At 46.0% G+C, this 11,440-nt stretch overlaps 1 protein-coding gene across 4 annotated transcripts in view; it reads right to left on the reverse strand.

The window, feature by feature from the left end:
- Positions 1 to 11,440, reverse strand: part of ADAR (adenosine deaminase, RNA-specific) — a 38,924-nt gene that overhangs the window by 26,796 nt on the left and 688 nt on the right. The window contains exon 1 of one of the 4 annotated variants that reach the window (XM_014540789.1): positions 1,017 to 1,040. The exons of the other annotated variants lie outside the window; for them this stretch is intronic. The gene's annotated coding sequence lies outside the window, so the exon portion shown is untranslated. Of the gene's footprint in view, positions 1 to 1,016; positions 1,041 to 11,440 lie in introns of those variants that run through there. 4 annotated transcript variants of the gene reach the window in all.

Raw genomic sequence — 11,440 nt, forward strand, 5'->3', positions numbered from 1 at the left:
TAGATAGAGGCCTGGTGCATGGGTGGGGGCTGGCTGGTTTGCCCTGAAGGGTGTCCCGGATCAGGGTGGGGGTCCTGCTGGGGTGCCTGGCCAGCCTGGGTGAGGGGCTGATGGCTGTCTGCAGGCTGGCCAAGCCCCCCAGCGGAGACCCTCACCCCATGAGGGTGTGGCCATCTGGGTGAGGGGCTGATGGCTGTTTGCAGGCTGGCCATGGCCCCCAGCCACCCAAGCTCCTAGTGGAGGCTGGCTGGAAGCAGGTATCTGGGATTTATTTATCTTCTATAATTGAAACTTTGTTGCTTTTAGCGGAGGCTACAGCCGGCCAGGGCAGGCGGGAAGTTTGGCTTCCTCCATCGCCAGGGCAACCAAGCCTCCTGCTTGCTCCAGCTCCCTGCCGCCATCTTAGTTGGGTTAATTTGCATATAGCTGCTCTGATTGGCTGATGGGCGTGGCTTGTGAGTGTAGCAGAGGTACAGTCAATTTGCATGTTTCTCTTTTATTAGATAAGCAACCAGGCATTGTGATAGTAGGTATCTATAATAATAAAAGTGTAATATGCTAATTAGACCGGATGTCCTTCTGGAAGACCTTCGGGACAAAGCCAGGGCTGCGAGGGAAGCCTGGGTCCCTGGTGCCAGAGGGACGCCGGTGCCGGCAGCCGGGGGAAGGAAGGCCTACTCTTGCACAAATTTCGTGCATTGGGCCTCTAGTTATCATATATTAAGGCTATCATATTAGTAATAGTGTCAAAATAATACTAACAATGGCTAACAGGCCTCTGCTGAATATTTTACATGTAAGTTTAAACAGTTAATGTACATTTAGCCTCATAATAACCCCACAAGATGACCCTGCAACTGTGGTTTTATGCATTAAGCTCTGACACCCTTCACCTGCCCTCCTATGCTAGGTTGGTCTGGCATATACCACCTGACTGCCCTCTAGTTCGGCTCTGACCAGAACAAGGAGGTTCTGCTGAGTCAGGGTCCAAGGGGGGGCCTCCCACTCACTTTTTCCTTCTCTCCCTCTTCTCTCGGACCCAGCCTGTGAGTGGCTGGGCTGAGTCCCACCTTCCTGCCAGGGCAATGCTCCCAGGTCCACGCTTGTAGGAAGCAGCGGGGACGCGTGCAGCCTGTTGCAGGCAGGCCTGCCGGCAGCCGCTGCCGGAGTTCTGCAGTGCTTTCTAGGGAAACAGGCTGACTTTACCAACAGCTAACTGTAGAAAGCCAATTTGCCAAATGGCCAATTCTCTAAATAACCAATTTACTAAGCAACCAATATGCTGCATTAACTTTTTTCTCACAGCTCTCGTCTTTGTCTTTTTTTTTTTTTAAAGGCATTTTAGGATTAAAATTTTTTTCCCTTTATTGATTTTTAGAGAGAGGGAGGAAGAGGATAGATAGAAACATCATTGAGAGAGAAACATCATCGATTGGCTACTTCCTGCACGGCCCCCAATGGGGATTGAGCCTAAAACCTGGGCATGAGCCCTGATCAGGAACCGGGGAATGGAACCAGGGACCTTCTGGTTCAACCGCTGAGCCACACCAGCCAGGCTCATCTTCCTTTTCTCAATTCTGTCTTCATAATAGTATTAGAGGAAATGTACGCTGCCCGGCTCCCTGTTGCTGTAGAACTGGAAACTGAAGTGGAGACCAGGGGACCGAGGGGTGAGGTTGAGGGGCTCCTGCAGAACTGATTCTCTGGGAACTGACCTAGAGCCATTTCCAGGTGTTTACAGTCTTCTTTCCAAAGGGAATGAACAAGGCTCTGCTATTCCTAACATCAATCTTTTTTTTTTGGTTAATCCTCACCCAAGGACATTTTTTCCATTGATATTTTTAGAGAGTGGAAGGGAGAGTGAGGGAAAGGGAGAGAGAGAGGAGAGAGAGGGAGAGAGAAACACTGATGCGAGAGAGATACATCCATTGGTTGCCTCCTGCATGTGCCCTAAGGGGGGGCCCGGGGATGGAACCTGCAACCCTTTGGTGCAGCTCTAACCACTCAGAACACTGGCTAGGGCCTAACACATATATTTAAAAGCATTACCTTCAGCAAGGACAAGTTCACAATAACTTGCATCTACACACACAGAGGAGAAGGCGTGTGAAGACAGTGCAGAGAGAGATTTGAAGATGCTGCCCTTGAAGACTGGATTGATGTGGCCACAAGCCAAGTAATGCAGGCAGCCACCAGAAGCTGGAAGAGGCAAGGAATAGATCTTCCCTAGACAGAGCCTCTGGAAGGAGCACAGCCCTGTGACACCTCAATTCGGCCCAGTGATACTGACTTCTGTCCTCCAGAACATGAACGACCTTCTGGACGAAGCCGGGGTGCCAGAGGGACGCCAGTGCCGGCAGCCAGGGGAAGGAAGGCCTGCTCATGCACCAATTTTGTGCATTGGACCTCTAGTATGTACATAATGTATAAAGCCCACATACTTAGACAAGATAGTACACACATACACAGTGCTCCTGTGGGTCAGCACTGTAGTTTATCTTTTAATCCTCATGACCATCTTATGAAAGATATGCACGATTACTGTCCCCATATTACAGAAGAGGAAACTAAGGCAGAACAAAGCTATAGAGGTTGTTCAAGGTAACAGTTGGCGCTTTGACTCCAAAGTGGGCGCTCTTGGCGGTGGCACTGAGCTCCCCACCAGAAGTGCAGTCAGTAAAAGGCAATCCACAAAAAGGAGGCACAAATGCCCATCAGACATTTGGTGAGATGTCCAATCACACTAACAATTAAGGCCATGAAAAGGTGGTATTATTACGTCTTCATTCAGAAAATCAGCAATTAAAGAAATGCAATTTCTCAGTGCCGGCTGGGGGTTCCATGGCTGCCTTCACAACGGAATCTGCACTCTAGGAACCCACCTGGCCCCCTCCAAAATGTTCTCACATATGACCAGGTTACCTCCCATCTCCTTTCTGTAAACCCATTAGTGGCCGCCCATCGCTCTCTGGATAAAGGCTCAAGTCCATAACAAGGTCTGCAGTGTGCCCCCACTCCATGGCCACGCCTACCCTAATCACACTGCACAAAAGGCACGTCCACCCTGTGTGCCCAACAGCCACAGAGCACTCCTGTGGCCTGTGGGAAGCTTTCTTCGTAATCCTTAGCACTAGCTGTAGTGACACATCTGTATGATCATTTAAGTTGTGTCTTTCTTTCCTGAGCAGAACAAGTCTTGTAACCCCATGACCCAGCACAGTGCTTTGGCTGTAGAAGGTACTCATCAGCCCAGCCGGCGTGGCTCAGTGGTTGAGTGTGGACCTATGAACCAGGAGGTCACTGTTCGATTCCCAGTCAGGGCACATGCCTGGGTTTTGGGCTCGATCCCCAGTGGAGGGGCATGCAGGAGGCAGCCAATCAATGATTCTGTCTCATCATTGATATTTCTATCTCTCTCTCCCTCTCCCTTCCTCTCTTAAATAAAAACAAATATATATTTTAAAATATAAATACATATTGCATAAAACTTGCCCTTACGAAGCTCAGTATGGTAATAGAAACAGTCATGTAAACAAATTAAAATATGATGTGATAAGACCACAGGATACCACTTCACAACTATCAGAATGGCTAAAATAAAAAACTCGAGATAGCTAGTATTGGTCAGGATATGGAGCAACTAGAACTCGTGCACACTGTTGATGGGAATGTAAAATGGTACAAGCAACGGGAAAACCGCTTGGCAGTTTCTTCTAAGGTTAAATACATAACTACTCTACGACCCAGCAACTGTACACCTGATACAGAAAAATGAAAAGAAATGGCCATAAAAAGACGTACAAGAATTGCCACCCTCTCTAATCTGGGATCCCTCTCGCAATCCAGGACCGCTGGCTCCCTCCTACTCACCTGCCTGCCTGCCTGCCTGATCGCCCCTAACTGCTTTCCCCTGCCTCCCGCCACCGTGGCTTTGTCTGAAGAATGTCCAGTCTAATTAACATATTACCTTTTCATTAGTATTGATAGCCTCAAACTGGAAACAAACCAAATGTCCATCAACTAACTGATGAATGAATAAACTATGGAGGTATATTCATACAGAAGATACTGACACATGCAACATGGTTTAACCTCGCTGGGAGAAGCCACGCACAAAAGTACAATCCATTTACTTTAAATTTTAGAACAGGCAAAACTAACGTCCGACGATAGACATTAGAACAGTGGTGGCCCTAAAAGGATGGTGGTGACTACAAAGGCACGTGAGGGAACTTTCTGGGGTGATGGAGATGTTTTATTCTCTTGGTTTGAATGGTGATTAAATGGATAGACTATATATTTGTCAAAATCCACTGAACGGCACACATAAATGTGCTATTTATTGCAAGAAGAGTTAGGGAAACAATGGGGTAAGGGCACCGGAAGAGGCTAAATTTATCATCTTGGCTACCACTCATCATCGGGGCTACACACACATTCAGCAGAACAAGAATACTTCCTTAGCCGAAACCGGTTTGGCTCAGTGGATAGAGCGTCGGCCTGCGGACTGAAAGGTCCCAGGTTCGATTCCGGTCAAGGGCATGTACCTTGGTTGTGGGCACATCCCCAGTAGGAGATGTGCAGGAGGCAGCTGATCGATGTTTCTCTTTCATCGATGTTTCTAACTCTCTATCTCTCTCCCTTCCTCTCTGTGGAAAATCAATAAAATATATTTAAAAAATAAAAAAGAATACTTCCTTAAACCAGATCAAGACGAAGATAAACACTTTCATGCAGCAATTTATGGAAATGCTAAGAACATTAAGATCATCATGAGAAGTACACATGTATCTATGTATCTGAAGCTCAGTTTCGTGGAGCAAGCTTTGATATCTTGATCAATTATTTTTTTAAAATATATTTTTATTGATTTGAAAGAGAAAGGGAGAGGGAGAGAAAAATAGAAACATCAATGATGAGAGAGAATCATTGATCAGCTGCCTCCTGCACACCCCCTCCTGGGGATCGAGCCCACAACCCGGGCATGTGCCCTTGACTGGAATCGAACCTTCAATCAGCAGGCCGACGCTCTATCCACTGAGCCAAACTGGCTAGGGCTTGATCAATTATTTTAAAAAGGAAAAATATGTCATGTTTGCACTAATGCAAAGATCTTTAAAATGAAACACAGACCACTATCTAATTCAAACTGATTTTATGTAAAACATTACTTAATATTTTCATCAAATATCTTGTCATAATCTGAAATAGAACTAAAAATTAGCTTTTTAAAGTAATAGGTCAAAAAGCTAACTATGAAAGACTAGAATACAGAATGAGGAAAAAACATTTTAAAGCTTATAAGCAAAGGAAGAAAAATTAAAAACACAAAATATGCCTATATAAAAATGAAAAATACGTATATTTGATGATAAAGCCAAAATTATATGGCAAACACAAAACTTGAAAAATATTCACAGCAAATAAAGTTTTTTTGTTTTGTTTTTTTTAGAAAATTTGTATAATTTATAAAAATAACACAAGGGACCAGACAAAAATTTTAAACACAGAAATTAAAAAAAAAGATAAAAATGGTTAATAGGCATATGCAAAGAGTTCAAACTTAAACATAACAAAAATGCAAATTAAAATGAGATGCCATTTTTCAATTTAGCTAAGATTTTCCTTTTCTAGTTAACATACCCAGTCCTGGAAAGGGCAGGGAGAGAGAGGGCCAGTGGAATGGGCAGGCATCACAGTGTAAACTGGCATTCACTTTTTAGGGAAGCCAATCAGGACCAAGCACTACAAGAGGGAGGGGCCTGATGTTTGGGGGTCCATGTGGGGTTAAACAGCAGCCTGTCACCTCAAGTCTTTACAGTATTTCCATGAGAACTTTCCTTTTGTGTTAAAAGAAACAAATGGGAATCCCCCACCTCCTTTAGTTGCTGTTGCTGGGAGGTGAGCATGACATGAATGGCGTTCTGCAAGGCACCGCAATAACCGGGAAGATTCTGGACCTCCCTGGGCGAGCGGGAAGGGCGGCTGAAGGGCAGAGTTCCCTCTGGGCCACTGGCCCCCATCCAGCTCTGCACCCCCCAAGCAGGGCGGCTTTGCCCGGGGAGCAGTGGTGGGGGCAGCGGGAGCACCCCGAAGCAGCTTTGGGGAAGACAACGTGCAGTCCAGCACGTAGAACGTGGCTGCATTTGGAAACCAAGCAACAACCCAATTATATATATAATATTTTATTTTATTAGTAGCTATAACTGTACAACCTTAAGAAAAGGTCAGGAAGGAGACACACATCGGGCTATTATCAGTAGCTCTACCTCTGGAGGATGAGGTGAGCTGGATGGAGAGGTCTCATTTCTTGTATACTTTTCTAACCTGGAATTATTATTAATTATTATTATTATTATTATTACTTAGCCTTTCTTGAGTGTTCTGGTACTTCAAAAGAAAAATGTTTGGAAGTGCAGAAGCTTTGATCCCAAAACCCTGGTCAAAGAATGAGTTGTTATTTATAAAGGGTTTAGAACAGTGTCTGGCATATTGTAAGTGCTCAAGAAAATGATTAAAAAAAAAATAAACAAGGAAAAAGACTCAAACTATAGAAAAAGCCTTCATATACAACCCATCGTCGTCTGGAAAGGCTTGAGGGAGTCCAACGTCTCACGGGGAGGAACTTCCAGGGGCCTGACCCTCGGCCTCTGCAGGTTCAGACAGATGGCGTGTCACAGGGAGGAACTTCCAGGGGCCTCTCCTGGGGCCTGACCCTCGGCCTCTGCAGGTTCAGACAGATGCACCTGGGGGAGAGGCTCTGCCCTTCCGGGATGGACCGCGTGGAACCCGAGTCCACGGACATTTACAGTGAGAACTGTATCAGGTAGATCGGAGTCCTCATCAACACCATGCCAGCATTTTCTCGCTGTGGGCAGATTTTCATTCATTTGTTTAATAACATTTATTAAGCACATACTATGTGCCTGGCACTGTCCTAGGCCTTAGCGATACAGCAGTAAACAAATGAAAATTCATTTCCTATTTTCATGAAGCTGATGTTCTAGTGAGAAGACAGGCAGTAAACATAAATATATCATGTCAACTGGCTGCACGTGCTATGAAGAAAGGCATGGCAGCTGAGCACGGGAGGGCGGAACACAGAGCAAAGGCCACCTCTGTCCTTGAGGGCTCTGTCTAGAGAGCTGACCAGTTTGGACAACGAACACACAAATCAAATCCACTGTTGAGTTGTGTTGAGGGGTTTACGGGAGCACTGAGAAGGGGCGCCTAATTCATCGATGGAGGCCAAGGAATCTATGAAGAAAAGGCATGCCAGCTAAGCACGGGAGGGGCGGAACACAGAGCAAAGGCCACCTCTGTTCTTGAGGGCTCTCAGTCTAGAGAACTGACCAGTTTGGACAACGAACAAACAAATCAAACCCACGGTTGAGTTGTGTTGAGGTGTTCATGGGAGCACCGAGAAGGGGCGCCTAATTCATCGATGGAGGCCAAGGAAGGCTTCTGGAAGGAGAGGCCTCACCTGAAACCACAAGGAAGACAGCCATTGGCATCTAGGGGAGGCCAGCCCAAAGGGCAGATGCAAAGGCCGGGAAGGGATGGAGAACACGATCGATGCCACAACAGAACAAGTGTGTGACGGACAAACAGCAGTGGACTCATTTCAGCTGGAAGGCTCTGGAAGGGCCTCAGAGAAGTGGGATACGAGTGCACATACAAGCACATGCCTGTAGACACACACGCTTAGGGTAGTCATCTGCTGTTTTTGCCTGATGAGTACTTCTGTACTTCTGCATCCCATGTGGTTATAGAGAGGTAGTTTATTCCTTCATCCCAGGAGTGGGCCTGTGGCACAGACCTGTCCCATCCGTCACAGATCTTTCCCAAATATTTAATTTTGCAACAAACTAGTATCTACCTGTCCACGGTGATTAGCTTACAATGCTAGAAGACAGCTCTAAGGTCATAGGCTGGGGGCTGTCAGTAGTCAGACTTTTCAGTATGTGTAGAGAGAACAGCAGGAGAGACTGAGGCTAATAAACCAAGAGGAGAGAAAGGCAGAGCCAAGAGAGTCCTCATGACTTCATTTCAGCCTCATGATCCAGCCATGCCTGAAGCTCATCTTTGTATCTCCTAGTTAAATGATCAAAGAGGGGACAATAGCCCAGCCAGTGTGGCTCAGTGGTTGAGCGTCAACCTATGAACCAGGAGGTCATGGTTTGATTCCTAGCCAGGGCACAAGTCCAGTTTGCGGGCTCAATCTCCAGTGGGGGGCATGCAGGAGGCAGCCAAGCAATGATTCTCAGTCATCACAGATGTTTCTATTTCTCTTTCCGTTTCCCTTCCTCTCTGAAATCAATTAAAATATACATATATATATGAAAACCCATTTTTGCTTGTTAGTTTACATTGGTTTTCTGCCATTTGCAACTAGATTAATATACCCCCTTTGGGGAAAGTACTTCACTGTGCGTGTGGTAGTGGTGGGATACAGAGGAAAAGGGAGGATGGGTTATGTCAGAGGGTTTCTCCCATCAAGCTTGATGAAGATGGTGAAACAGGTGGCTTCCGGTGTCCGAGAGGACACAGAAGCAGCAACAAAAGCTCTTTGGCGTGTAAGTCGCCGTTAGTATGGATGGGTTCTATAAACCTTGTGAGTTCCGAATAATTCACCACACAGCCTTAAGTCATCTTCACACAGAGCCAACAGAAAATATCAAAAACACTAAAAATATCACCTACTTAAACCCACTTTGCTATTCCCACATTAATGTACATCAGTCACAGATCTTGCCCAAATATTTAATTTTGCAACAAACTAGTATCTACCTGTCCACGGTGATTAGCTTACAATGCTAGAAGACAGCTCTAAGGTCATAGGCTGGGGGCTGCCAGTAGTCAGACTTTTCAGTATGTGTAGAGAGAACAGCAGGACAGACTGAGGATAATAAACCAAAAGAAGAAAGGCAGGGCCAAGAGTCCTCATGACTTCATTTCAGCCTCATGATCCAGCCATGCCTGAAGCTCATCTTTGTATCTCCTAGTTAAATGATCAAAGAGGGGACAATAGCCCAGCCAGTGTGGCTCAGTGGTTGAGCGTCAACCTATGAACCAGGAGGTCGTGGTTTGATTCCTAGCCAGGGCACAAGTCCAGTTTGCGGGCTCAATCTCCAGTGGGGGGCATGCAGGAGGCAGCCAAGCAATGATTCTCAGTCATCACAGATGTTTCTATTTCTCTTTCCGTTTCCCTTCCTCTCTGAAATCAATTAAAATATACATATATATATGAAAACCCATTTTTGCTTGTTAGTTTACATTGGTTTTCTGCCATTTGCAACTAGATTAATATACCCCCTTTGGGGAAAGTACTTCACTGTGCGTGTGGTAGTGGTGGGATACAGAGGAAAAGGGAGGATGGGTTATGTCAGAGGGTTTCTCCCGTCAAGCTTGATGAAGATGGTGAAACAGGTGGCTTCCAGGTGTCCGAGAGGACACAGAAGCAGCAACAAAAGCTCTTTGGCGTGTAAGTCGCCGTTAGTATGGATGGGTTCTATAAACCTTGTGAGTTCCGAATAATTCACCACACAGCCTTAAGTCATCTTCACACAGAGCCAACAGAAAATATCAAAAATACTAAAAATATCACCTACTTAAACCCACTTTGCTATTCCCACATTAATGTACATCAGTCACAGATCTTGCCCAAATATTTAATTTTGCAACAAACTAGTATTTTGAACGCTTTATCCCCGATACCAAACATTCATCCAGTGTTCTCCAGTTAACTCAAGCAGCTGTAGCCATTACGGTCCAAGTCTAACAGATGTTATAGCGAAATAAACGACTGTATCTCAAGAGATCACCATAGAAGCCCAAAAGCTTAGATCCTGTTGTTCACACATCTTAAAACTCTAATCAGTTGGTCACAGATAACAATATCTTGGCCTCAAACACAGCTTTAAATCTTTAAATCCACGAATCAGAAAGATGCTCTTATTACATACAGCTGGGCTTAAGGGAGCCTTTGTGTATTAAGCAATGGGTCTCCTTCTGGCAGAAATAACAATACCTTAAGGTTTTTTCTTCTTTCCACGGGCATTTACCAAATCATCTATTGCGTGCCCATGATCCCAGCACTGTGTGCCCATGAGCCTTCCCTGTTTTTTTCTAGGTGAAAAGGCCAAATCTGGTTCCACATCTGGACAACGCTGGGCAAAATAAAAGATAATTTATCACTGGACAATTTGAGATGTTATTCTTGCAGCAAATACTGGCCCTCTACTCTGCTTATGCCCCCCTTCCCCCACGACACAGGACCACATTTCCAGGACTCTGGCCACTGAAAAATAACCAGACCCAAACTACAAGCCTGAGGGCCTGGGTTCAAGTTCCAGTTCTGTCATTAGCTAGAATCAGAATCTTGGCCGAGACTCACCTTTTGCATCTGTAAAATGGGGATAAAAATTATTGCTCTGGATTGCTGTTGGGATTAAATTAATTAGCACCTGGAAAGTGCTTGGTACAGTGTAAGGCACCTAACAAGTGCTCAATGAAAAGAAGCTATAATTAATACGAATAAAGTGAGGCCTTAACCTCTTTCCAGTTCTAAAATGTTGAGGTCTATAGTAGAGAGATTATGTGTTTTAATCTTCCACCTACCCCCACCTATCCGCCCAGCCCGCCAAGTCTGCTTTATCATATCTGGCGGAATAGCAAACATCCAAAATAGCAAAAAGTTCCCCTGTTTCTCAGGCAGCTGTAGCAATGGGAAACCTTCAGAGGGAGGGAGCACGTTCAAGAGCCTGGGGGCTGTGCCCTTACTATTAATAGTGAGACACTTCAAATGCTGACAACAACCCTGCCAGGTAGACATAATTACCCTCCTTTTGTAGATAAGACCACGTGGGAGAAGAGTGGCTCACTCAATGTCACGCCGCTGGTAGAGGGCGGACCCCGCTCCAAAGTTCATGCCCCTTCCCCCTGTTTCCCTGCGCCCCCCCCTGCCCCAACCACTCAACTGTTTGTCAAAGAATGAAAAAGTGAAAAGGATATTCCAGGACCTTTGAAGCGATGGGAACAAGCCTTCTTTGGTAAAGAAAGAAGTTGGCATCATCACTCTCATTTGCTCGACAATTTAATGCTCCTGTGTTTTCTGCTTCCAATGACCTATTCCAGCAAATCGGGCCTCCCTCGCCGGCCACGGCCACAGCCACGGCCACGGCCACGGCCACAGCGCAGGCCGGCATCCTCCTTTAGCTGCCTCGACTCTGCGCCCTCTGCAAACCACCCACCGCGTTTAAAATCCAACGACAGGTGTCTCTCTTTGAAAGGCAAGTTCCCCCAACTCTGACACCAACTCGGGTAGCACCTGCGGCCGGCTTACCGTCTAATGGGCGCCAGAATCAAGCCCAGCAGGTGAAGGAAGGGGAGGTGACGCAACGAGGCCTCCCGCACCAGGGCCGGGCCGGAGCGGAGCGCG

Source organism: Myotis brandtii, unplaced genomic scaffold (assembly GCF_000412655.1).
Source record: "Myotis brandtii unplaced genomic scaffold, ASM41265v1 scaffold250, whole genome shotgun sequence".
Lineage (NCBI taxonomy): Eukaryota > Metazoa > Chordata > Mammalia > Chiroptera > Vespertilionidae > Myotis > Myotis brandtii.